The sequence below is a fragment of the Scatophagus argus genome, chromosome 12 (genome assembly GCF_020382885.2).
Source record: "Scatophagus argus isolate fScaArg1 chromosome 12, fScaArg1.pri, whole genome shotgun sequence".
Lineage (NCBI taxonomy): Eukaryota > Metazoa > Chordata > Actinopteri > Scatophagidae > Scatophagus > Scatophagus argus.
In genome coordinates this window covers 620,577-644,522 of record NC_058504.1, presented here as the reverse complement: position 1 = coordinate 644,522, position 23,946 = coordinate 620,577, and positions in this window count along the sequence as shown.

Sequence of the window (23,946 nt, the reverse complement as noted above, 5' to 3'; positions counted from 1 at the left end):
TGCAGGGGCTGCGGGTCACTTTCAGTTCACTGCATTCAGCCCAACATGCAGAAAAACTCTGCTGGCACACCTGCAGACTTGTTGGAGGCAGGACACCCCCAGGTAACTAATAGGATGTGTGAGCGAGCTGCTGCGTACCTGCAGTGATGTGCTGGCAAACAGCATACACACACTTATCTCTGACCAGCAGACTCACTTCTTGTTCATAGAAATATGTTGTGGAGCTCAGAAAACACAAGGACACTGAGGTTGAACACCCTCAACTTAAAGCCGAGAGTCAACACTTTAACCTCATCATCACTGTTTCATTTCAGTGCTGGAGTACAGAGCCAAAACTATTGAAGATCTGTCAGAGCCCAAATGCCCTGACAACACTGTGTTTGACTCTGAATAGCTGGACACGCCCACACAGGTGTTCTCACTTGACCTGGATAATTAAACCATCGCTCAGGTAGAAGCTGCTACACTGGGAAGTATGAGCTCACTGACGTCCACGTGGGCTTCTTTGTCTGAACTTTTCTCTTTGAAAAAACAGCAGAAGGACTGAAAAACCTTTCTTCAGCATTTAGAGGATTCAGGCAGCTCTCCTCACAGCTGACACTTAAGATACATGATGTGGACAAAAGTATTGGGGCACCTGACCATTACACACTACACTACAGGAACTTTTAATGACTGCACGTTCTAAATACACAGACATGAATATTTTTGTCTCTAAAGTGTCTGTAGTCCGTCAGCAGAGCCTCCGTCATCTCTCAGAGTGGCACCGTCCAAATTCAGGGGGTTAGCAGGCCACTCAATCAATCACTGGTCTGAGTTTAGCAGCATCTCTCATGCCTGGCTGAGACCAGATGGTCTGTCATTCACTGAGGAGGGGGGGTGTCAACTAGGGAGACAGAAAAGTAGCAGGGAGGAAATATGGTCAGAATATACAGAAAGTAGGAAGGAAATGGGGTCATCGTGGAGGAGGAATGAGAAAATGATATCTCATCTCGTGGTGAGCGAGGAAAAAAGAGTCAAGCAGAAATCAGTTAGTATACAAAACACAAAAACAGCTGAGAAAAAAGAGGAAAGAAAAGGGAAAAGGTGAGGATAAAGAGAGAAAAACAAGAAAGAGTGGATAGAAGCAAAGGGTAAGAGAGCAAGAAGGAGGACAGGAAAGAGGAAGAGTGTGACTTTAATTCAGGAGTCACCAGAGGAAGTCAACCAGATGATGATTGATTTCAACCATCTACATGATACACAAACAGCTAAGTGACTTAACATCACCGGCTGAGTTCAGTCACAGGTTGGTTAATTTATTTATCTTATTCAGTGGTGACAAAAAAAGTCTAAAATGTGACCCCACAAAAGCTTCAGATGGAGGAATAATTAATATAATAATAATCATAGCATGATAAATAAAACTGTGTGTCTGCCAGTCTGTCTGCCTGTCTGTGTCTGTAAACTCCTGAAGTCTCGCTTTGGTTTGCTGTTGTCGGAGCTCACACTGCTGTCCGTCTAACACACACGTACACACACACACACGAGCTGAGCTCCCCCCTCCTGATGACATCAGGCACGTCCTAAAAAGCTTGTCTGTGACTGCACACGGCTCAAATCTGACACGGCTGCCATCTTAGCAGACCAAAACCTCGCGCTGTTTAAAGTCGTTCTCAGTCATGCACAGCATAGTGCAGGGCGAACCGTGTTTTTGACACTGGAAGTGGAGCTGAGGTCGTGTGGACGGTGACATCTGGCAGGTCTGCAGGGATAGGTGGCGGTCGTACTGTCTCCACTTTGACCTCTCGCTAACTTCAGACGGCCCGTCTGTCGGCCTACACGGGCTGAAGGGGCTCATCTGCAGCCAACCTGAGGCCTCCTGCTCGAGCTTCACGACATGCATGTGTGTCAGCAACTTCTTTGCGCCCTTCAGGATGTGACACGGATACACAGTTAATCTGTCGAGGCCCATGAGGTTAAAGCATGCAAGAGGAGGAATAATGTTTGTGTTTGTAAGCAGAAACGGGGCTGTAATGTTCCAAGGCTGTTAGGGCAAACTGGGCTGCAATAATCAAGCGTACACAAGATTTAATGTTTGAGATGAAAAAGAACTGATCAAGGTTGGTCATATTGAGGTTGAGGTTAAAGTTGTAAATGGGATTGTAATATCCGAAGGTTTGAAGTTGTTCATCTGGAGAAGGAGAAGCTTAATGTTCACAGGATGGATGTTTGCAAGGTTGAAGAGTAAGAACTCTGATGTTATCAGAATTAGTACAGAAGCTGATCAAATGTTGCATGTTGTCTGATCAGCTTGGAAGGTGATCTTAAGTCAGCTTGATTCTGTTGCAGGTTTAATACTCGTCCTCATAAGTAATTATCCCCAGCAATCCACTGGACGGAAAACAACAACCCTCAGCAACAATGCAGTAAGGGTGACTGAAACCAACCACACGCGTACTCACAACCAACGAAGCCAACCAGCAAACAAGAATCTCAATGACCCACCACGACTCAACCAACTGCAAGAGTAGAACCAGCAAAGCCGAGTTTCACCTGCACACACACACACACACACACGTTTTTTAGAGCAGCGTTTGCCATTCAGAACATCTGCTGCAGCCACTGATTGTTTATCAAGCCTGGAATGATGACAGAATCCCTAATGGCCAGGACACATTTAAGGGACAAAGGGCCTCTGAGAGACGGGGGCTTGAATTTTTAGTTGTGAATCTGATTGAGACCAGCAGACTGCGACGCTGCTCGTCTCTGCGATTTTACCCCACAGCCCTCCGACCAACCCCCCCACCGCCCACCCCGAGGGGCAGCAGACACACCCAACATTTTTATGAGAGAGTTCACATTTGTACACAAAGCGAGTAGCATATTAGAATGGCGATACTGAATTATGGTCTCACACAAAGGTCTGGTGCAGTGTAGGAGTGGTGCAGTGTAATTGCTTTTTGACGACTGTTTGCGTTGGAATTTATGAGTGAATATCCCTGACTGAATGAATCCTTCATGCATGCATTTGCATATTTACATTCGATGCAGTCATGTGTGTTGTATGTGTGCAGGACTGCATGAATATGTGTGTGCTCCTGTGCAATTCAGCTGCTGTCCGTGAATAGAAAGGGAAAGTGAGAACTACAGTAACGGTATGCTAATGGTGGTCTGTTTGAGGAAAATCTGTATTCAGTGCTTGCAGGAAGGACTCTGTGCATCTATAAATTACTTTGGGGGCTCTGCTGCCTCTCTCAGGGATGCTGATGTATCACCGAGACAGCCACAGAAAGATAATCCCAGTGTTTGTGTTTGAGATAAAATAAAAAGAGAGAGAGAGACAAAAAGATAAACGAGGAAATGAGAAAACAGATGAAAAGATGGAACCGCTAATCTACTTTGACTGCTCATGCAACAGACGTGAAGAAGTTTGGACATTCAACAACTCAACAACGTTCAGATAACACGAGCCTCTTTTACCAAAGGTTCCAGTGAACAGAGAGCTTGAAACTGCACGCAGATAAGATGGCTGCCAGGCGGCTCCACAACAGAAGGACGAGTCTCACTGACGTGTCACATCGAGTGTTTTAAAGCCTACGTATACGTTTTATTAGCCAAATTATGATTTTATTTAGAAAGCACTGCCTTTGTCTTTTGTGTTTTCAGGGTGGGTTGTTGGTTTGACTGCCGTTGATTTAACTTCCAGGTTCCTTGATAGGCAAGCTTATTGGAAAGCTACTGACTGGTTAGTTTGGTTACAGGCTTGGTTGCTTGTTAGTGGGTTGGCTGGTGGTTTGGTGCCTGTTCTGCTGTCTGCTGGAGGGTCATTAGCTCTCTGACTGGTGGCAGGTTGCTTAGTTTCTTGGTTCCCATTTGTTGCGTTATTGGTCTCACTGACCGTAGAAGCTGCCATGCTACAAACATCTGAAGGGTGCAGCCAAGCTGTTGGTGATTTAAAGGATGTCCTTCACCTCAGGGGTGTCCAAGATGCCGCATCACCTCAGAGTCCTGAAAGCCACTGAAACACCTCGGTGCCGCTCTCCATGTTCCCACCTCCTCTTGCCCTTACTGTCTCCTGCTGTCTGTTGCGATCAGCTCTTCCTGTGTTCTGTTTATTCCACAAGAAGACAGACTAAAGAACAAGCGCTGCTGAAGGCTCCAGGCAGCAGATCTCAGTGAAAATGTTTCACTCCGGAGTGGACCAGTCACACCGAGGCGCAACACCAACCAATACAAGCAGTCTCCATCCAGGCCAAGAGGAGAAGTCGGTTTTGATTTGTCTGAATGTGGCCTTTGGCCTTGTTAGTCTGTATCAGGAACTCTGTGACAGGCTGCTGAAAGCAGGGGACACTTTATCATCCTGGAGCTGAGCACCAGGGACATATCGATAAAAGACAGCAGAAGTGATTTCTCCAGTCACACTGGGATTTTAGTGACTTCACTTAAATCCATTTAAAGTTATGTAACAGCTGTCATTTTTTTCACAAGGCACTGAGGTTAAAGGGCAGAGATGAATGTCGTCTCCACGTCAGAGGTGTTGCAACACCTCACTGAGACCAGTTTGGTTTCCAGCGTTACAAGTCGGAGCACAAAGACAGCAAAATCCAGGCAGTGCAGCCACTCCTGCTGCTGCCACAAACTGCATGACACACACACACATAAGGAAATAAAAAAGCATTTGATTGTTTTAAAACTGTCCTTTGGGCCTGCCAGCATCTATCAGCCATGAACATGACATATTTTTTCCTTTTTCTATTAACATGAACAAGTGTATGTTACACAGTGTCCTTGGTTTAAAGTCACTAAAACTAAATGCTGCCTAAAGTACCAGAGGAGGAAACAACATTTTCAAATGAAAAGCACAGTGTTCACCATCTATGGTTTGCTCTATGGTTTGAAATCGTGCAAACTGTGACTCTGTTGAGGTTTCACACAACCAGCTGCAAGGTCAGTAACACTGACTGTGTAAAATATGGAGGCTTTCTAATGTCCAGCAGGGGGCAACAGCACTGGTTTCAAACAGAAGTCTGACTGTATGTGAGCATATGAAAAAAGGAGTCGGCTTCTCAGTTGATTTATGACCTCCGTGAACAGTTTCCCGCTGAGTTTATGTTCTCACTCTCCAGTCTTCTTGTTATTCCCAGTCAGACCCAATCAGGATGTCCCACACAGCTCCGCCCTCCCGTCCAAATATGGTCACTTCTGGCTCATTAGAGGGTGATGTTATTTGGACATGACATTGGACATTTGAACATTCAATTAAATCTGCTACCTGACGTAAAGATCTAAAGAACTGAACTAAAACAAACTGTTTGTGTTTTGTAAAATGTTTTCTGACAAGACATACTGTATTTGACCTTTTCCTCTAACTGTTATCTGACTTGGTCAGAGAGCAGCTGTAACGCTGAATCGCCTGCCTTATATATCTGTTACAGTCATTTATTTCGCGTATGTTTCTTTCAGTTTGTCTTGGCATTTTCAAACCAGTTTGTGATAAAAGCTCACGTATCAGTCTGATGGCAGCATCGCAGGGTGGGGAGGTGCGTTAGTTTAATCATGTTAGTGCTGCATGTGAATAACAAAGACCTGAATTCAGGTCCACCTCCACAGGGTGAACGTTGCTCGTATTTTCGTGCCTTCCACCTGCTGGAGGTTTCACCCTGCTAACATGCAGCCGAGAAATTATATGTCAGCCACGGCGTCAGAATGATTAATTCGCCTCTGCATCATGGCGTAGTAATCCTCCTCGCGACGGCGCGATCAATCACACGTCGCTCGGCAGGTCGCCGCGGCGCACATCACACAGCCCGGCCGAGGTGAGATGGGTTCCTCCCATAATACAGTCACAAACAAACAGCTTGATAGAGTCTGGCTGCCTGGCAGGAACAGAGCGGAAACGAGAAGGGTAACACCATTTGTTTCTGTTCTGACATGCAGAAAAGTGACTTTCAAAGCTGAAAATATGTAATTGAGTTCAAGACTTTGGATTCTTGCTTCTCAACTTTGCTACGAGGGAAGTGGGCAGAATAACACAATGGATGCACATGGTTTGTCTGTGTACACAAAGAGGTTTAAAGGGATAAAAACAGATTTTCCATTAAAAAACAAAATGCTATCAATTTCGGAAAAAGGCAAAAAAAATGATTGTTGGTCCGGAGTGTCGACATCAACATGACAGCTTGAGCAAAATGCTAATAATGCTAAGCTGCTCACAAGGAGACCTTTGAATCCTTAGCATTTACTGTTGTACTGCTGTTACCATCCCACATGCTAACAACATGCTGGGTGGTCGTTAAATAGAGTAGGCAACAAATCAAAATTTTGACCTGCTGGTGGCGCTAGAAGAAGAGAAGTCAGGCAATTATTAAAAAGACCATTAAGACCATGATCTGTGTCAAAAACTGTACCAGTCCACGAGAATCCAAAATCATGTCCCAAAAGTAGCAGATTTCAGTCTGGACTGAATAATTCACTGATGAGGACAGCACGCACTTTGAACTTTGAACTTCACCTTTCAGCTGATGTTTTCTCCCAGGCATCTAAGGCTCCCAAGGGGCTACTTGAAAGTTGACAAAAAAAATCTCATTCTTCTGACTTGAATATTTTACAGAAATACTTGAATTGTGTGTGGCTGCAAATGCTCAGAGGAGCTAATCTACAACAAAGCCAACCAGGGCACAGTTCAGGTGGTCCGGGCTTCCTATAGGCTCACAGATGACCAGGATTACAGGGCATCACACATCACACACCAGGTCACAGTGTGTGTGTGTGTGTGTGTGGGTGGGTACGCTCTGCAGTGACATTCACAAACACACATAGCAACATGCACTAACCAGCCTGAGGCAATGCTCAGCTTTACTGCCGATAAATTACATATTGATTCCACAGTGTGGAGGGGGACTGGGCAGCAGGCTGAGCGAGCGAATCGACTATTGAGTTTTCTCCCTGAAGTGATGATCAAATTGCTGCTGCTCGTCTCCTGGCGTTTCTCCCGCAGTGGAGCATGTTGGACAATATATAACACCCACACTGTTTGTACACGATGAAGACAAAAGCGTTGAAACACGTGACCGTTACACCAAAGGGGATTTGGTGACATTGCATTCAAAGTGCAGGGACGTTGGTATGCAGTTGGTCGACCCTTTGCAGCTCTAACAGCTTCCACTCTTCTGTGAAGGCTTTCCACAACATGTTGGAGTGTTTCTGTGGGAATTTGTGCCCATTCATGCAGTAGAGCATTTGTGAGGTCACACACTGATGTTGGACCAAAAGGCCTGGCTCACAATCTCCGTTCCAGTTCATCCCAAAGGTGTTGGATGGGGTTGAGTTGTTTCACGATGTCCAAGACGCTTAAAAGATATACACCTTTTATGTTTCTTCTATAATGTGCGCTTATTTAGGAAAAGTCTCCAGAGAGGAGCAGCTCCTCTGGAGGGGTCCACCACATTTAGTCCAGAACAAACAAACTAAATACTGACTTTTCACATACACAGGCCAGAGGGGGTGTTCAGTTGGTTGCAATCTGCAGCCTCACCACTAGGAGTCAGTGAACCCTCCACACTGTAAGGTGAATGTAGGGCAAACAGGAAGTGCCTTCTGATACAGCTGTGAGTCACTCACACAGTGGATGATGTCAGACCTGAGAGAGAGAGAGAGAGAGTGTGTGTGTGTGTGTGTGTCTAATTACAGTGAGTGCTTTGTGGTGCAACTCAGAGTGATCGGTCCTCACTGAGTCTGACATTCACATCAATAGAAGCCTGACGATGATGGATTCCCCTTCGCTGCAATGCCAACACACACACACACACACACACACACACTCGCAGGCATCACCTTAATTATAATTCGGTGCTGGTGTTTCACAGAGGACGGCTGGTAACTGCTGAATGGGCGGCGACAGGAAAAACAGGGCAGACACACACACACACACACACACACACACACACACACACCATGTTTACAGTAGCAGTGAAACTGTACAGTAAGCCTCTCGGAGGCTAAAGATAGTTCTTGCTGAATTGCTTGTGTGTGCTGCTGGCAGAAACATTTTGAATTTTCCCTTCCAGCTGCTGCTTTTTGGGATCTTTTGTCTCCTTTTTCCCGAATGAGTTTAATTAATCACTCAAAGTTCATCATACAAACTTACCTCATTAGCACAAATGAAAGACGTGTGCTGTTTTTTTTTTACATCTCTTTAGCAATATTTACTATATGGACAAAAGTATCGGGACAACATCAGGGACTTTAATGGCATCACATTCTAAATACATCGGCAGCTTTTTAGACAGTGAATGCAGGCAGCTCTTGGTTTAATTTGTCCTCTTTCTCGAGCTAAGGAATAAGAGAAAGTCCTCAGTGAGTTAACACAGGCAGATCTGAAGGGTGTCCTCTGTTTTACTTCCTGTCCAACAGCTGTTATCTTGGAGTCAAAGCTGTTCAGAGGAGGACAGCCCAGCCGTTTGTTAGCACAGATTATTAAATCCACTCTGCTTGTTCAATCCGGCTGTCAGGGCCACATTACAGCGTCTTCCATCTCATTTTAAATATGAACAAGGTCCCTCGTGTGTGTGTGTGTGTGTGTGTGCAGCCTGTTGGATATGAAGTCAAATAGAAACGGAAACAGTGAGTAAAGCTCTTATGTAATTCTTGCTGTTTACTCAGCGTAAGCAGAGGGAGGTTTTGACTAACAGCCATATGTCGCTTACAGAGGGAGAAGACATGAAAACACTGAAAGCTCTCGGTCATCTGGAGCAGCTCTCTCATCTTAGTGGTGAAGAAAGACGTTCCCATGTGACGATACTCTTGACGGATGATGTGGACTCTGAGTAAACGTTGAGGTGCCCTGGAGCAACGTGTCCAGCCTGACGCTATGAAGCGTTTTACAACATTATAATCAGAGCTTACCTTGAAACACAACGAAGAGCCTCGTCTGTCAGGTCAGGTTCAGGGGAAACATCACATCACATCTGACTGTTCCATCTGACAGGACAAACAGCTGGAGAAATTCACCTGGGATGATTTTCCTCCTGTGTTCTCAGTGAAGGGCCTGCTGCTCAGAGAACCACCAGGCTGAAGCTTCACTGCTCAGTGGAACATGTGACTCGGCCCAGACGCCAAAATTAAAATTTGAACTTTGTGTTTCTGCAAACAGCGAACATATTTCGAATATCAACCCTTCTAGCAGGTCACATTATATGAGCTGACCTTCTCATCTGGAGGTGGAGGATCCCAGCCAGCCCTGAACCACAGTGATCAGAGTAAAAATCAAAACTGAAACTGAAACTCAGCATTATTAACATTTATTCTGGTGACTGAGCGGAACGACTAAAACGTTATGTGAAAGAGGCTGCTTGCATCATACATTCAACTCTTCGTAGCCTCTTGTAGTTCACCGTTTTGGTCTCACAGTTAAGCAGTTGGGTTCGTTTTTACACGAATTAAACGGGGACTGATCGCTTGTAATCACAACATGTTAGCACACTGCAGTCATTTAACACAAACGGATGTTTTGGATTTTCTTCACCCAAAGGGTCTGAAGATCAGTTAAAGCAGTTTTCAGGACACGAGGACCAGGCTGCAGGTTTATTTTGAACAGAAGAAGAGCAAACTGAGCTCAGTCAGAGGAACTGATTTAGTGGAGGGCAGGATGACTTCACAGCTCTGCCAAATGTGTAGCCTGTTAGCCTCCACGGTGGATGGGACTCATCTGCTGGAAAATGGTACAATGTACAAGCAGCTGGCTGCATCCACGTCCCGCATCACACAGTCAGCCTCCAAACCTCAGAGAGACACAGCAACACGAGGACGCTGGGCTGAGAAGCCCAGGAGGAAAGAATCAGAGTCAGAATGGGGGGCAGGAGTGAACCTGAATGATGCAAATATGCTGGAAGGCTAATTGAATTAAGCACGCTGAGCAGATCTGCTGAGGAAAAACGCTTTCAGAGCCTTGTTATGAAGGCTGAATGTGTAGCAAGTGTCCCTTTGAAACCTCAATGGCATATTCATAACATGTTGGTGTTGGAAGAAGTCAGGCATGGAGGGAGATTCCAGACCACCGTTTCCACCACCGCTACCTGCTAGCATGGCTAAGAATGAGATCTCACATGACAAATCAACAGCAGCTTGTCAATATCACACATCCAAAAGGAAGTTTAAGAGGATGACAGCTCCATGCTCACAGCACAGAGCGACTCAGCATGTCAGCAGGAGCTCTCTGAAATGTGCCCCCTCATTTGTTCTCTGCACAGCCATCGACGGTCAGAATGACGCCGCAGAGTCGCCGTGCTCGGAGCTTCCAAATGGGGACACGTCCCCGCATCTCGGCGACATCTGCCGCGCTGTAAAATGCTGTTACTGCTCTCTTTTATGGCACTGGCTTTGCTTTTTACAGGACACACAGCGAGGAGGAGCGGAAGGTTTGAGGATGAGGATGAGCGGGTGGGGCTGAGAGAAACAATAAGCTCACAACACCTCCAAGAGTTTCATTCGCTCTCCAGGCATCTCAGCCAGCAGAGGCCTCGCAGAGAGACTTTCATTTTTTCCAGTTCTCCTTCCATCCAGCAGCAGCACTGACATTAACACACTTCCAGTGTCCACTGCAGGCAGCTCTTATGATTATTCCAAAACATTAAATCTTGCTCATTTGGACAAACTGTTTCATGTTTTAACAGTCGTCACAGCTGAGCTCCTCCTTCCGTTCCTCTGTTGTGGTCGTCTGCTACGCAGGCCCAGTGTTTGACAATGTTCCCTTCACAGAAAGGGGACTCATTTGGTGCTCAAATCAAGCCTAGCAGCCTTCATTACCATGGCAACGGCATAATTTGGCTCCCGACTGTGGCATCAGTCGGGTGATTTAACTTCCAGCCGTGTTGTTGGTGTGCCTCTTCCTGTTTTACGTCCATCTGCTGTCACTGAAGAAGGACGTGAGGACGCACAGTTGTTTCGGTTTTCTAAACTATGTTGTGTGTCGCAGGACACAAAAAAGAAAACTTAATGCAGCAACAAAACAGAAGAGGAAACAGAAGACGAAGCAGATAATCAGTCAGCCCGAGGCTAAAACTGCACTCTTCCATTTCATACCAGAGATAAAATTGGATTCAGCAGGGACATATCATATTTTTTACTCCTCACATTCCTCTTACTTTTAAAAACCTGGTGCCTGCAATACCCACAATGCAATGCTGGTCATGCTGGTAGGAACTAACGTAGCATTGAGATGCTAACTTCAGGCCCTCAGCCTCTCGTTCAGACACAAAAGGTTAAAGATCAGCTTTCAGCTGCCTCCATCTTAAACCCATCCGTGATGAAATCAGACGCTCAGAGAAAGTCGGGTGATGAACAGCGGCGAAGGACGAGGAAGACTCAGTTTATGTGGCTGTAAAACATCTTCAGCGTCACAGTCTTCATATGAAGTCTTGTGTTCATATTTTATTCCTTTGCATGGAAATCAATAAAGTCATGAGGGCTTGTTATGTGGACTCACCTCATTAGTGTCAGAAAGCACTTCTCAGCTCTTCTATTTTGTGCTCATTATTACACACACACACACACACACACACACAGAAACATGTTGTAAACACAGAAAAACAGAGCAAAAAGCCACCTCAGCAGAGCGGATGATAAACCCCCCTCTGTTGTATGTGGGAGCTTAAATCTGGGCTCCTGCAGAGTGTGTGAAGTGTGAGGTGTGAGCAGAGGCCTCGGAGTGTTAATGTAACCTTGTACAGGGTGAGAGTTGGCTGATGATTTGGCTCAGGTTGAAGGCGAGGCTCCGCGTGGTGCAGGCGTCACGCCGCTTCAGCCCCGCGGTGGGAAGAGCACGAAGCGCGTATTAAGATGGAGCTTCTGGCTGCTGACCAGTTCCCCTCCAAACACACACACACACACACACACACACACACACACACACACACAGCACCATAGGTGGCTCTTAATCATATTATCCCTGCGAATGAGGGAACCACATGATGTCTTAAGTGCACTTCTGTGAGGTGTGTGTCACAATCGTACACACATCATGTTAGGCCTCACACACACACACACACACACACACACACACACACACACACACATCCAAGTTTAAACAGACACAAATAAAGTTCAGATGTTGAAGAACAAACACCCAGTGGAAGCAGAGAGAAGCAGTTTGTGTCGAGCTGTTTTTGAACATTTGTTATTATATAGGACACACCTCTTTGCTACAGGATCCAGGTGTGGTCTGCCAGGCCTTTTGGTCCAACATCAGTGTGTGACCTCACAAATGCTCTACTGCATGAATGGGCACAAATTCCCACAGAAACACTCCAACATGTTGTGGAAAGCCTTCACAGAAGAGTGGAAGCTGTTAGAGCTGCAAAGCTGTCTGTGTGTTTACAATGAGACGTCATTAAAGTCCCTGTTGGTGTGATGGGCAGGTGGCCCAACACTTTTGTCCATATGGTGTATGTGTGTAGTAGCTGACACATAAAGCTTGTGTGAATGTAAAGCACTACTGTAGTGTGTGTGTTTGTATATTATTTAAAAGCTTTTTCCGTACATTTCACAGGAAATATGTGCAGCTTGGCAGAAACACCTCCAGTCAGATTAATATTAACATCCCAACATTACAGATGAAAATATACTCTTCCTGTTGAATTAGTGTGAGAACAAGCCTCATCTCCCCAGAGGAAAACATCTTCTGTGTCGTGGTCAAATATTAACATATAAAATAAAATATTAAAACATACAGAACTATGAACCTATGAAGCATAAAGAAGAGGAGGAAGCCGAGGGGGAGGGAAGCATTACAGTCTCCATGACTCACACAGTGCAGATTTGTTTTGTATTTTCCCCTTTTTTTAAGTATTTGAGAGTCAAATTTGCAGAAGGCAGCCGAGCGCCGCTCTGCTCTTCCTCTGCTACATCTGCTCACTCTGCCCCACGGGAATCCAGCTGGGCTTCGGCCTCCGAAGGACAATACAGAGGAGACGAGAGAGAGAGGGAGAGAGAGACGAGGGGATGAAGAGCTGAGGAGGAGGAGGAGGAGGGAAAGGAATCATTTCTGCTTTCTTAAACCCCACATGTCTTGCACACACAATCCTAATGTTGTTGTTGTCATGTAGATGAAGAGACCACAGGGCAGGACGGAGCGGCTGTGCAGATGTTTGCTGAGATGAACCCACTTCAACTGCTGTTACTTTGACCGAGAGGGAGAAAAAAACAGGCTTGACCCAGAAAAGCAGAAGTAATTGGACAATTACAACGATGCAAAGCAAAATTACAAACGTCCAGTCACATCTGTGGTGCTGTGAAGCAGAGCGGGTAGAAGAAGAGTCCAAAATACCTAAAAACACTGAGGAACTTCTCCAAGGGGGGATGGATGGGCCCCTGACTTCCAGTGAAGGGAAATCTCCAAGACATTTTGGACAATGCTATGCTTCCAGCTTTGAGACTGTGAGCCAGGCCTTTTGGTTACTGCATGAATGGGCACAAATTCCCAACATGTTGTGGAAAGCCTTCACAGAAGAGCAACAAAAGGGGGACCAGCTCCACACCAGTGTCCATGCACTCAGGATGCAATGTCATTAAAGTCCCCATTGGTGTAGTGGACAGGGCGCCCAACATAAATCTGACCCTCCACCTGCTGTCACACGCTTTTCCCTCTTTTACAAAAGACTAGAAGTCAAAAATCTGAAGTTTTGAATCACCAATGCTTTACGTTCTGACTGTCACTCAGAACCTTTTTGTGAACGCGTCTTCGTGTTGATTGGCTGATGTGCTGCTGTAAAACACCATCGTCAACCTCACACATGACGAGACAACTGCAGCCAGCGAGGATCACTTTCTCCTCCCTCACTTTTTTGCTGTGGTGAAACAGGCAGAAGTTGGACAGGATTGTCTCCCAGGCAGACGTCAGTCAAACCAACAGCTGCACAAAGTTTCCCTGAAACTTTACTTTCCTCCACAGTCCTGCACCAAATATCATCGTCTGCTCTCGCTTTTCCAAACCAGTTGGGTGAAAAATCAGATCAACTCTATTTTAAAGAGTCTTTGATGGACTAAAAATCTTTCAAATGAGTCTCTCCTCATCATTGCTAACTTTTGCTGCCCTACATTTGGATGGAGGTTCCTCTTACTGCCTTGCTCTTCACAGGAAACTCGTCCTCGTCCTGTGAACATTTTAAAGTAACAATCATAAGACCCGGTGTTGAAGCTTCATCCACCACACGATCCACTGGGCCAGCTGTCAGCCGTGTTGCCGGGACACACAGAGCTGGACTGGACTGAGTCACCTGACCTTCCTGTTGACAAGGACGAGCGCCTGATTGGACGCTTGTTTCCCGATGCCGTGACCGTCATCTGAAGGCCCCGATGTGAGGAGATAACAAAGTGTGTTCCTTCTGCTCACATGTCAGGCTTCATCAGCGTCTCTGAGCAGATTATCTGCACAGCAACGTGATTTTCTTTGCATCGTGCGATTCACGTGTGCCGTTTGCTTTACATGTTCATCCTGTGAGGAAAACTGAGCCGTTTCGTGTTTGTGATCACTGGCAGGTTTGCATGGACCCTCAGGACTGAAGGTCCATGTGCTGCTCTGACTCTGACAAGGTCAAAGTTGGTTTCACATTGTTCACTCAGCTGTCACTGTTCCAGCTCAGCGCTGAGGACGACTCTCACATCCTCGCCTTCTTTTTGTCAAACGTTAATTTACTTCTTAGTGTTAGAGCTCCTGTCATTAGCATTAGAAGACAGATTAGTGTATTCGCTGTCTCATCCTGATGTCCTCTGACAACAACAGACAATTTAAAGAAGGTTTTTGTTGCTTTTAGACTCGAATTTTAGTTTATTTTCTTTCCACATTTGTTTTAATTACAGTTCTTAATTTATTGTTTCAATAAATCTTGTCTCAATAGTTTTAATTATTATTGTTTGACCCAACAACCTTGTGTCCACTCTTCAATGATTATATATTTACTGCATGTATGTTTCTCTCTCTCTCTCTCTCTCTCTCTCTCTCTCTCTCTCTCTCTCTCTCTCTCTCTCTCTCTCTTTCATCCTCTCTGTCCTGTCTACCTCTTCTTCTCCTCCTTCACCCAGCCGACTATCAGCAGGATGGTTCTCCCTTGTGAGTCGGGTCCTGCTCAGGGTTTCTTCCTGTTAAAAGGGAGTTTTTCCCTGCCACTGTCTGCTTGCTCGGGGGTTCAGGCTCTGGGTCTCTGTAAAGCATCTAGAGACAATTTTGATTGTATGAGGTGCTATATAAATAAATTGAATTAATCATGTTTGTCTTTTGACATGCTGAAATACAATAAAAATCAACTTGTTTGAAAAATGACAAGAAGTCAGGACATGACTGACTACTTTATAAGTGAGTGAAGAGGTTTCACTTACTAGGAATTTGTCTTGGTGATTGGTGCATACATAAAATATAAGGACGAGTAACATATAATAATAAAATAAAATAAGATAAAATAGAATAATGTAAAACAAAGAAAAATAAGATAAGTAAAATAAATATGGTTCTGGAGATGCAGTGCAAATGGCCAGCAGGTGGATCATGACATGAGCATAGAACAGTGACTGTACTGAAGTAGCTAAATTACAGAGCAGTGTGTCATTTGGTGTTCAGTTGATTTATTCTCCACTAACAAACAGTGTACTTTATTTTACTTATTTATTATTTTATGTTAAGAGTGAACCTTAACTTTGAGTGTGGTGGAGTGATAATGTCCCCACCCCCCATTAGCCGGCTGATGTGCCCTTTGAGCAAGGCACTTAACCCCCCAATATGCTCCCCGGGTGCTTGATGCTGCCCACTGCTCCTGTGTGTTTCACTGCATGTTGCATGTGTGTGTGTTTCAATCAGTGATGGATTAAATGCAGAGAAGTAATTTCCCAGCTTGGGATTAATAAAGTAACCTCAAAAAAAAATAAATAAAAAGGAAACTTTGTCTGCTCAGATTATGTTTCGCACTGGGGCAAAGCTAAAAGCCAAACACTCCATCTATCACTGTGCCCCAAACAAGCTCAGAGAACACTGAAGGCTGCAGAGGACACAGTTTAAAAAAGTCCCGTCTCTTTCAGTTTGCACCTTACTGAGCTGTGCGATGACTCCACCCTGCAGTCTCAGGGCAACAGCCACGCCATCGCACGCTGCCGTCCACGTCGGCTGCCCAGACGCATGCCAAACCTCTGCTACTGCTTGCCCACATCTTTTTTTTTGTCCAGTTCCTCCTCAACTCTACAACACTTGAGCAGCTGAGGGAAATCGAACTGCATCGTCCTCCTGGCGACAGCACAAGCGGACCTGCGTCATGCCTTATTCATGCTGTCTAACGTTTTAAATTAGAGGTCGTCTGTGTTCGGGCTCACGGCGCTGTGGGGATTACCTGCTGTGTGTGTGTGCATGTACAGTATCTGCATAAATCAGTGTATGCGTTTAAGGGAGTGTGTATTTGTGTGTGTACGTATGTGTGTTGATCTCCCTTGCAGGATTAAAGTGAATCTCTCTGTTTGCTGAATCAAACTTTGATGATATTTGGCTGACTGACTCGTGTTAGAGACCCGCCAGGTCGCTGCTCTGCTAATCTGTCCAGTGTGGCCACGCAGACTGAACCCACAGGACCACCGAAGATTTTATTTCTGTCCTTTTCAGGCCTTTTCCTGTCAGGTAATCATGGAGTTTAAAGAGCAAAAATATTCCCCTCACATCCACTGGATAAGACAACCTGGTCTTTGTGAAATCAGAGAAAATTAGACACAACACAGCTGTTCAATTCAGTTTATTTAGAAAAATTAACACTTGAACAAACATCAGTGTTTTAAGAACTACCCGAAATGACAGAAACCATCTTTGGGTAAAATTTATTTGACGGGGGAGGAGCTTACGCTGTACTGCAGCCAGCCACCAGGGGGCGATGACTTTTGGCTTCCATGTTGTCCACGTTTGTATACAGTCAGTGGTGTCTGAAAGCTTGGTGAAAGAAGAGAACTGAATGATTGGAGGTTTGAGCTGAGTGCTTTAGCCTTTTGGCTCACTGGACAACAGTGACACCTACTTTGGGTTAGCACGCTAGCATGCTAAACTAAGATGATAAACGTGCTAGACATACATTACATCTGATTAACATGAGTGTGTTTGTGTATGATTGTTCACACTGTCACAGATAAACATCAACACACACAGCCGTTTCTTCCTCTCCGTGTGAATTCACACACACACAGACGAATCCCACAGAGCTCTCAGCAGGATGTAGTGCAGCCATGCGTCTGTCGAGCAGCGCTGAAAAGTGAAACCACAACAGTGAACGTGTAGCACAGCAGGACGCCGAGATGAAACACCTGTTCACTCTGCTGCTGCAGCTCGCTTGGCAGGACAACATCCCAGTCTGATCCCTCAGTCAGTCATTCAGACAGTTTAAGATTAACTCCTGAACCCGGCAAGCACACACTGTACACACAGTACACACACTGTACACACACTGTACACACAGTACACACACTGTACACACTGTACACACACAGTACACACACTGTACACACTGTACACACACTGTACAAACAGTACACACAGTACACACACAGTACACACACTGTACACACAGTACACACACTGTACACACTGTACACACACTGTACACACACTGTACACACTGTACACACACTGTACACACAGTACACACACTGTACAAACAGTACACACAGTACACACACAGTACACACAGTGTATACACAGTACACACAGTACACACACTGTACAAATAGTACACACAGTGTACACACAGTACACACACTGTACACACAGTGTATACACAGTACACACAGTACACACACTGTACAAACAGTACACACAGTACACACAGTGTACACACAGTACACACACTGTACAAACAGTATACACAGTACACACACTGTACACACACTGTACACACACTGTATACACAGTGTATACACAGTACACAGAGTACACACACTGTACACACACTGTACACACAGTACACACACTGTACAAACAGTACACACAGTACACACACAGTACACACAGTGTATACACAGTACACACAGTACACACACTGTACAAACAGTACACACAGTACACACACAGTACACACAGTACACACACTGTACACACACTGTACAAACAGTACACACAGTACACACACAGTACACACACTGTACACACACTGTACAAACAGTACACACACTGTACAAACAGTACACACAGTGTATACACAGTACACACAGCACACACATAGTACACGCGCAGTACACACAGTCCACAGCAGGAGCCCGAAAACAATATTTGATACACGACTGTGGGATGTTAAACAACAAATCCGATTACATTAATGACCTGCCATCATTTGCATCCTGTCTCTCTCTCTCACACACACACACACACACACACACACACACACACACACACACACACACACACCTTCCATCCTGACGGAGCAGTCAGTGTGTGTGAAGCGCAGTGTCAGGCCCCCCTGCTGCTCGTCCATCATGATTTTCCTGGCGGAGCTCTCAGTAACTCAGCAGGCCCTCATGCGCCATGAGAGCACAATTAGGTCGACTGACAACTGCATTTTTCTCCTCAGCAATAAAGCAGCGCGACCCGTTCGTATTAATCTCAATGGAGGTTCTGACTGATGTAATGAACGGATGGTTTCCTGCTGGGCCCGGAGCTGCTGTGCACTGAGAGGATCTGAGAGAGGGTCAGTGCCGCTGAAAGGCTGGCACAGACCCAGTAAAGGTCACGTATTCCTTTTCCTCTAATGCAGTGCTTCTCAAATAGTGGGGCGCGCCCCCCTGGGGGGGCGTGGGTGCGATGCCAGGGGGGGGCGCGTGTGACCCTGGGGAACATGCTTTTTTTTGCCGTACTAGAATAAAGTGTAATTGCACATCCACTACAGTAGTTGGCAGTGGCGCTCTCATTGTCAGAGTGTGCGCAGGGAGTATTAGCTCTATGGTGTAGCGGCTTTTTTGCACCGAGCAGGCGATATGAAGTGCAGTAAGCGAACCCTTAAGAGACAACATGAAGAAATTTTTAACAGGGATGAGAAGAAAGGCGGAGAGAGACGAAGATAATGAGACAAAAGTAACTCACCCGAAAGCTAAGACGAGGAAATATGACGAAGCATATGTAGCGCTTGGCTTCACTGTGACTACAGTGGGAGACGACAGACCGGTGTGTTTACTGTCTAAACATGCTGGCAGCGGACAGCATGAAGCCAAATAAATGAAGGCCCCACTTGAAGACATTACATCCCAATCATGCTGATAAGCCGCTGGAGTTATTTCAGCGAAAACGTGCCGAATATTGCCAACAATCATCCCGCTTTGTGAATGCTACAGTAAACCAGCGAGAATTGTTAGCATCCTATTATTACATATTATTAAATATCATTACATATTATTACTACTATTATTTATAGTCGCGGCGGAGAGTGGGGGGGGGGGGGGCGCGAATTGTTTTCTACTTGCTGGGGGGGGGCGCAACAGAAAATAATTGAGAAGCACTGCCTTAACATAACAAGATTCAAGAATCTTTATTGTCATTATGCAAGCATAACAAAATTTTGTGCAGATTCTCGGCTTAAAAGCACACCTATAAATAGTCATCAGGAAATTAAAATTGCACACTTAAGAAAAAATATAAAAATACAAAATACAAAATGAGGTAGATGATGAGGTACAAGATGAGGTAGATAACGTTGCTAGTTGTAAATCTTTAACCGACCAATCAGCATACGTTAGCAGAATGCTAGCACTTTATGGGCAAAACCATCTGCCCTGTAAGAAAAACAAACAGGCTTTAGGATTGTTTTTTTCAATTCTGATATATAATCAATACTATATTTGCTAAAACTAAAATAAAATCTGCACTGTTTTGTGTCAAAGTAGGAAAAAGTAATTATTTTAGCCACTTAGCTCCATTCAGTCCCACTCTTTGAGGAAGACCTCACGAGCGCCCCTCAGGTGAACTGCAGCCAGTTTTGGTTTTGGAGTTTTAATAGGGAGTGGACAGGCTGTCCGTAGAAGGGCTGTGATTCTGTCTTCTCGGAGGCAGACATTGTTTTCTGTCCCATCCAGAGGACATTTTGTCGTTGACCAAACTTGTGCAGCTGCAGCTTCTGCACTTTAAGAGCAGCTTTATTTACGCGACACTTTTCAGACATGACAGGCTCAAAAATGCACTCAGAGTAAGACAACACAGAAGTTATAGAAACACCTCAGAGAACTCAGTGCACAGAGGAGACTCTGAGACAACAACAACATGTTGTTGTTGTTGTTGTAAATGTTCAGATTTCTTCACTTGTCAGAAGGAAACAGCCAAGACAAAGACAAAGAGACAAAGATAAGGACAAAGACAGGACCGAGAGGCAGCAGCTAACAGGTGAAGCTCGTCAGCACTCAGCAGCTGAAAGTCTAACGACCCTGCAGTCACTGCTGCTCGGGAGTGTGTGCTGTGGTGGGAAGGAAGGTAAAAGGCTGGCAGGGCTGCGCGTCCACGAGGACAGCAAGGAGCAGGACGAACTGCTCAAATAAAGAAGCTGTGGACGCTTCACGGTGACCAAGCAGAAGGTGTCAGGTTCAAAAAGTTAATGATTAAAAGTCAAACACCAAGTGATGAAGTGCAAACAAACTATTTTTATTCCCCATTTTCATTTTTGATATTTTTCATATTTTTTCATTGTCACTTTACATTTTCAATGGTTTTACATTTAAAATTTTGTTTTGTCAATTTCGGTTTTCTTTTCAAGTTTAATTATGATCTGATTTTTTTCCTGGTGGTGGAGTAAAATAATCGCCTATTTAATTTGATCTCTTTTCATCTGTCAGATCCTGAGAACTTCAGTTTTATCTGATGTAATCCTCATTTAATTGTAAAAATGATGAGGAGTTTTGTCTTGAGTCGGCCTCCTGTCTGATCCCGGTCTGCTTCCTGTGCTGCCAGCTCCTCTGGAGCCTCGGCGGCCGAACGCTCCATCAGCTCACGGCTCGGTGTCAGCGCACACCTGAGGAAAGCAGCAGGTAGCAGGAGGCAGCGAGCCGCAGCCCATTCTGTCCGTCTGACATTTCGGCTGACCGTGGAGAAGCAGCCGGCCGCCTCAAGGACAGCGTGGACAGGAAGACAAGCCGGGTGGACGAGGTGGAGAGGCAGATCAAGAGAATGGTGGGTGAGAGAGCTAGACTGAGACTAGACAGAGAGAGAGAGAGAGAGAGAGAGAGAGAGTACAGAAAAACAATTCATCAGTCAGCCTAAATTAAGCAGATTGCCCGACGTGGTCCCCCATGTGAATATGAAGAAATGTGCCTCTTAATGTGATTGCCAGAGGCGGCCATAACTCAAGGTTGAGGTAGGATGATGTGTGTGTGTGTGTGTGCGCGCGCGTGTGTGTGGAGGGGGGAATATACGAGGACATTTACAATGTGATGATGCCACTCAGCAGCTTCACCTTGTCGGACGCAGAGCAGGCCGGTGAGTCGACCAGCAGCAAACACACACTACATGGACAAAAGTACTGGGACAACTGACACTTTGGTGACACGGCACCCTAAGTGCATGGATGTTAGTGTGGAGTTTGTCCCCCCTCTGCAGCTCTAACAGCTTCCACTCTCCCGTGAAGGCTTTCCACAACATTCATGCAGTAGAGCATTTGTGAGGTCAGACGCCGACCACGAACAGAAGAAAAAGCAGCAGCCTTTCAGTCAGCAGCTCGTGTCTGACGCATCTCCTTTTGGTTTTTTATCAAACCTCAGGCCATTTAAGATCACTGTGTCATCCTCCAAAGGAGGGGACACACCAGCCTGGAACAGCATCCTTCATCCAGCCTGTCCTCGGCCTGCTCGCAGCCTCACTGTTTTTCCTTTTGTTCCATTTTTTGAATCACTTTTATTTATAAGAACAACAAGTCCTTGTACATAAATGACAAACTAGGAGCGAGAGCATCTCCACCAGTCAGACCAGCACCCAGCAGCCGTCACTTTCTTACACCTTAAAGAAATGCTGGATACGAGAGGCTGACGTTGGTACAAGACGACACATAAACTGGATGTTTTGTAAATTTGTGTGTTTTGTAATTCCTGTTTTTGGCCAGTCTGCTTCCTGCTTTGTCCCTGAACATCAACACGTCATGTGTGGGCGTTCAGGAGGCACAGTGGTGCAGTGGTTAGCACTGTCGCCTCATACCAAGAGGGTTCCAGGTTCGAGTCCCGGTCTGGGCCCTTCTATGTGGAGTTTGCATGTTCTCCCTGTGCCTGCGTGGGTTTTCTCCGGGTTCTCCGGCTTCCTCCCACAATACCAAAAACATGCACATTAGGTTAATTGGCTACTCTAAATTGCCTCCTAGGTGTGAGTGTGAGAGTGTGTGGTTGTTTGTCTTTGTGTGTTGGCCCTGCGATTGACTGGCGACCAGTCCAGGGTGAACCCCGCCTCTCGCCCGTAGTCAGCTGGGATAGGCTCCAGCTCCCCGAGACCCTGACGGATAAGCGGTATAGAAAATGGATGGATGGATGGAATTCCATCCATAAGTAACACAGTGACAGAAAGTGTGATTATTTGTTCTCTGAGGTCTAACCTGCGACGGTTAGTTAGAGAGTTAGAGAGCTGCTGGTTTAAGGTTTCAGCGAACTGAAACTGTTCCACACTGAAACATCCAGAGAGAAACCGGATGCTGGTTAACCTCATCAGCGCGAGCTCAGTCCACACAGTCTGATGCTGAAAAGGTTTTTAGGAGGAACAGCAGTGAGTGCACCAATATCTGAACCTGGATCTGCACTCAAAGTGGGCACGGCTTAAACTCGACTAACCAGAAGTTGTTTATTTCAGTCTGAAATTGATCAAATCAGATTGTTTATTATTCATTAGAAAATAGCTTACAGAACAGCCTCAGAACTGAGCTTCAGATCAAAGTTTTTGATCACAACAGTAAGAGAACTGTTCACACAAGACCTAATGAATGAGTGAGAACGATAAAGTCCGAGTGCTGCAGAGCAGACCGATGCCGTAGTTACATCTCCTCAACATGTGCGATCCATTTCAGATACGTTCCTGTTTCGGCACTTCCTCCTATAGCAGCCATCGATTATCTGCTCTGATATGAGAAATGCTCAAGTTCAGGCCTTTCCCCCAGTCCTCTCGCAAAGACTCTGAGAGTGGACATGATGACCTTTAGTAATAGATAAATGTTAGTGAGACGCTGCTTTCATTAGGAAGCGGGAGCTATTGATCCGCCTCGTGGGCCTGCTGCCGCTGAACACCGTCTTTACTCAGAACGTCTGCTCGCCTTCCAGCAGCAAACTGAGCAGTTAAGCTGATGAACGGCAGCCTTCCTCATGGTCCTCAGTCTGACATGTCAAGTGAACCTGGGCTCAGATCTAAGGCAAAACATGGACAAAAGTATTGGGACGGACCTCTTTATTATTGAATCCACGTGTGGTATGGGGCTGTGCCTCAGGGTTTGGGCTCGGCCCCTGACTTCCAGTGAAGGGAAATCTCCAAGACATTTTGGACAATGCTATGCTTCCAACTTTGAGACTGTGAGCCAGGCCTTTTGGTCCAACATCAGTGTGTGACCTCACAAATGCTCTACTGCATGAATGGGCACAAATTCCCACAGAAACACTCCAACATGTTGTGGAAAGCCTTCACAGAAGAGTGGAAGCTGTTAGAGCTGCAAAGCTGTCTGTGTGTTTACAATGAGACGTCATTAAAGTCCCTGTTGGTGTGAAGGTCAGCTGGCCCAATACTTCTGTCCATATAGTGTATCTAGAAAGTGTGTGGCAGCAGGAGGCACAACACGGGTGGATGGATGCTAAAAGTTGGTCAGCAGCCCATTTTCACACATTATGGCTTGTCTATAAATGAATTACATCCAGTGATGTACAGACATGTTGTAATAAACCGGACTCATCCTTCATCCGGTCAGAACTTGCTGCTCTAAAATGCTGTTGGTGACGAGCGGCACAAGAATATGTCTT